The sequence below is a fragment of the Miscanthus floridulus genome, chromosome 8 (genome assembly GCF_019320115.1).
Source record: "Miscanthus floridulus cultivar M001 chromosome 8, ASM1932011v1, whole genome shotgun sequence".
In the NCBI taxonomy this organism is placed as follows: domain Eukaryota; kingdom Viridiplantae; phylum Streptophyta; class Magnoliopsida; order Poales; family Poaceae; genus Miscanthus; species Miscanthus floridulus.
Window position 1 is genome coordinate 24,624,249 of NC_089587.1, and position 5,174 is coordinate 24,629,422.

At 41.6% G+C, this 5,174-nt stretch overlaps 1 pseudogene; it reads right to left on the reverse strand.

Annotated features, from left to right (window-relative positions):
* Positions 1-337: 337 nt before the first annotated feature.
* LOC136468716 (palmitoyl-acyl carrier protein thioesterase, chloroplastic-like) lies at positions 338-3,664 on the reverse strand (annotated as a pseudogene).
* Positions 3,665-5,174: the final 1,510 nt, after the last annotated feature.

A 5,174-nucleotide genomic window follows, 5' to 3' on the forward strand; every position in this document is an offset into this window, starting at 1 on the left:
TGCTAGAACAGTACTATATATATATATATATATATATATATATATATATATATATATATATATATATATATATATATATATATATATATATATACACACCAGGTAATCTTGGGTGAAATTGAAGAATTGCATCTAGCAACCAAAGTTAAATCAACCCAAAGTTTTCTACAAGAAGATGGTATGGGAAAAGAAAGCAGCATACATGCGCTACAGAAATCTGCTTTGTTGTTTCACCTTCTTTTCTTCCCACCATAACCTAGGTCTTGTAAGCTGCATCATAATAGGATGACTTGCTGTCCTATCTGTTCCAAACACAAAGCACTAGTTCCCTAGCAATCTAGTCTGTGAAGCTAAAATTTGCCAGTTGAGACTGAGCATTGGTTCTCTTTGGCCTCCACATAGTCTGAGCCTTCACAATGGTATGCCCTGACTCAAAGCACAGAAGATGCTCACACTGAAAACTTGTTTCTCCTAACCCATCAGTGCAGTCAGTGAACACTGTGGTGTGTGACTGCAGCACATTGTCCTCACTGCACTCCCTCTTATAGTCTATGACAATGCTAGCCAGTTCATGATTCTCAAATATGGAGATTGGAGCACTCTGGTGGGAAAATGAGTGCAAACAATATCAGAGGATGGTGAAAATACAGTAAATAAACACTAACCTTTCTGTCAACGAAAAAGGTAAACACCAGGCAACATGATTATGTAAACTAGTGAAATGCCCAGTAGCACAAGCAAAAGGAAGAGCTCAATTATAACAAAACTCCTAGGGCTAAATGAGCAGGGAAGGCAAACTTTCAGTAGACTATCCTAAATTCTACATCCTGCAAACCCAAGATTAGATGAAGAATTTGCGTAAGAAACCTCAAACAGGAATTCAAGTTTCAAGCTTCACAGATCAAGGGCACAAACAGAAATAAAAGCATATGATTGTGTACCGAATGACCAATTGAACAGATTATTTATCTGAAAATAGCATTCCATGACCTCTTGTGGCAAAAAATGTGCCATATTTTAGGAAATAGTGTATTCAGACAGACAACTTAGCTATTGAACAACATCAGGAGTATCAACAACAGTTGTGCCTTTTAAATTCTGAAGGCAGTTTGGTTTTGAAATGTAGCAACATAACAAATACTCCCTCCATTCCAAATTATAAAACGTTTTTGCTTTTCTAGATATTTTTTTACTATGTATCTAGACATAGTGTATATCTAAATGCATAGAAAAAATAATGTATCTAGAAAAGCCAAAACGTCTTATAATTTGAACGGAGGAGTACCATGATTTCTATATTCTCCATCAAGACAGTTAGGCATACATCGCAAAAAGCAAAAAGCCAGATAGGAGCATCGAGGCCCTATTTGCCGTTGAAAGGGGCAACGACAAACAGCAAAAGGACCTCTAAATGTTTTATTATACATGAAATAGGATGCCTTACAACAAAGGAAGTCACTAAATCATAGTGTTTGAATATGATAAATGCTCAAACTGTATGAAAATTGATTTTATCACCTACCAATAAGTTGACAGGCTTAACGGCAAAGCAAGTGATCCAAATAATTACCAACACCATATATAAACTACTCAGGACCAAAATTAATAGAGCAATGAATGTTATGTACATTGCAAAGACCAATTTGTTAATCTCAAGGATCCAGTTCATAAGGATCCTAACATAAACAGAACAACATAAAGATGCATACAAAAAGTAATATTGTTTTATACCTCAAGAATCCACCCAATGTATCTAATATTGTTGACATGCTGCTTTAGATCAAGATCAGACCATCGAGGCCGCATTATGTTGCATACCAACAAGCATAAATTACATAAGTAACAAACACTACCAACTATAACATAGGACACCAACTTATGACGTGTACAATACTTACAGTCAAACCCCTTCGGACGTATTTTCTAGCCCTGGCTTCACCATTCCCTGGCAATTTTGGAAGTTTGCGGCTGTCTTCATCAGCAATAGCGGTGCGCTCAAAAAAATATGGTGCTATTTTAGTCCTTCATCAGGAATCCTTGCGAGTTTTCTAGTATGCTTATGCATCATAACCCATTTACTGTTTATTTCACCAAAGAATGAGGAAAAAGTATCAGCGAAATGCAAATGGCCAAACAACAAAATGCTAACAGGTTATGGATCTGTACAGCAATAACAAAAATGAATGCATAAAACAATAGCAATATGACAGGGAGGACAGCCCGTAATTTGTTTATGTTGTAATGCTATTAATTTAAACGAGCACAAAATCAAGATCAAAACCTTGTAGCCCTCAATATAGTCTGGCCTGTGTAGCGATCATGTAAATGCCAATCTCGACGCATTCCTTTTTTACCATGACCACTGACCCATGTATCTATACCAACTGTATCGCCCCTGCATAAAAATTAAAAAAACATTTGATTCAAAAAATAACAGAGCCTTAAATTACCCAAATGCAACTAGGTTAATGAAGTACATGGTGAAATAGATGAGTTGTAACATATATCGTCTTTCAAAATTATCATGCTAATAATCAGAAGAATAATTTATTGGAGACTTTTCCAAGCTGACTTTTCAATTAAAACAGATATCAACCACCTACTTCCAAATACCACTGTCACAATTATCATCAACGACTTTCAGACCCCCAATTTCTCGCATGAATAGTTCACACCCAGGTTCTCACCTAACATCATTATCACATTTCCAATCAAACATTCTGAAGCCACTGAACATATCTAAAACTTCGCAGCAATGGCGAGGGGGGGGGGGGGGTTCTCCTACCTATTGTAGCACAGCAACCTCGCAACAAAGCAAGAAACCAGAATTGACCCCTAGCTGGCTAGCTTGACAAGTTCACGTTATTAGCATAACTTCATTTTAAAAAAAAAGCTATCACTTAAACAAAAACTAGAGCCAATTCAGCCTGAGGACCCGAATAACCAAAATATTTTGTAGTGTGTACCAGCATGGATACTGCTCCACCAGGACCTGCATCTGACTGACAACCCAGAACAAGTTCCGTTTGCTCATCTCTGGCGTCGAACCAAAGCCATCATCAAGCAGCCCAGCGCTCTTGACATGATTAAGGGCCGTCTCCTAAACGCAGAAACATGATCAAAAAACAATATTAGCATCCACAATGGGCACCTTACAACACAATCAGACGTTATTGCCTCACATGACTCACCTGCAAATGATTCATCAGCATCTCTATGGATGCCGTCCTGTCGGCCCCAATCTCATAGGATCGGATGGAGAAGTCCTGCCGAACACCTACCCATTGAAGCCGAACGTGTCGATGAGCATGTCGGGGCACTTGGGCTTCCAGTCGACGAGCGCCCACTGCCGCTCGGCTGCCAGGAAGATGGTTGTGATGGCCGCGAGCAGCACGCTCCAGTCTGCAGCTGGTTGTAGAACGTCCTCGGAGTCGGAGCCGAGGAGCGGGACGCGTCGTCCTCACCGTCAGTCACCGCAGCCTTGCCGCCGCTGATCACCTTGGGGACAGCGGCACGCGCGCGCCCTTGCTGAGGACCTCACCGCGCCCACATTGGCGGCGACCCCACTCATGTCCAGGTTGTTGTCTTTGGACCTGCCCGGGGCGTTCTTGGCCATCGAAGCCGGCACCGGGAAGAACGTCGATGAGGCGACAGAGGCGGCCATGAGAGTGAGTGAGTTACGGATGGATACGGCCGCAGAGCTCCCATGCCCGGTCAAATCAAAGTACTGCACGGAGAACTCGAACTAGATTTCAGAGGGAAATAACCTTAGATTTCCGAAAAGATAGCAATTTTTATGATTATTAATCGATTGCTAGGGGGGAGAATTCTTTGAACAGAAACTTCCCAGAATCCTAGAATATGGAGAAGGGACCACTGGTCCACTGCAGCTACCGATTTGTCAAAGCAAGACTTTCAGCTGAATTGCTATTTCTTTCCAACAAAATGAACTAAACTCGTCTGGTTTGTTTTCCCCTTTGCTAACCAAGAATTTCCAACCCAATTACCCGAAAAGGAACATTTATCACCTTGTTCGCTTGGCTGATAAGCCATGGCTAAAATTACTGTTGGCTGATTTGTTGTGAGAGAAAAATATTGTTCGTTGCCTGAAAAAGTACGGCTTATAAGCTAAGCGAACAGGCCTATATATCTCGAAAAAGATCCGGTTGAGTAGAGGGTGACTGCGCTGGAGGAGCCACGAAGACGAACTGTCGACGAAATCTGGTCGGCAGTGTACCGAGGGGTATACCCACAGTATTAGATAATCGGCGGAGGTGCGCGTAATAGGAACCAGATGGTGACACATGGCGCAGAAACAACGATTTAGACAGGTTCGGGCCGTCTGATCAACGTAATACCCTATGTCATGTGTCTTTGTTAGATTGTATTGAATATGAGATGAATTCGAGGGGGTCCCTACCTGCCTTATATAGTATGGGGGTAGGATTACAAGTCGGTTAGATCTAGATCTATCTAGGTATATGGTAATTATTTACAAGGAATACGATATCTATCATATCCGAACAGATCCTTCTCTATCTTCAAGATTCCTTCCTAAAACCGTGTGATGCATGCCGATCAGTGTCTTGCATCACACGCCTTCCACTTATGGGCTGGACCACCCCTAGCGGCGCGGCCCATGTCCATTGCCGTGGGGTACCTAGGGTTATACCCCCACAGCGAGTCCCCGAGTGCCATTTATCCGTTGAGCAACGCCGTCTTGAGCAAGTCTAAGCAGTTTAACTTGGAGTCAGCCAGCATATCTGGCAATCTAACCAGTTTAACTGGTAATCCAATCAACAAAACGAAGTGCCGACCAGTTTATCTGGTAATCCGACCAGTTTAACTGGTAATCCAATCAATAGAACGAAGTGCCGACCAGTTTAACTGGTAATCCGACTGGTGAAAAATGAAGCCAACCAATTTATCAGGTGACCTAATCTCGAACTTAGCCAAGTAAGGCTTGCCAGAAGGATATAAGGAACTCAAGTTTAAAATTTAGAAGTTCTCCACCTTAGGTGAAGTGTACACACTTAGACTTCATTGGTGAAGTTAGATGATCATCATTCATGACTTATGCAAAGAGAATATTAGTACTAATATATGCGCCGCAAGGTGCAATATATACATTGTAGTCCCCGAGCCTGACAGTAGGTGAAGAATACACCTGGTGT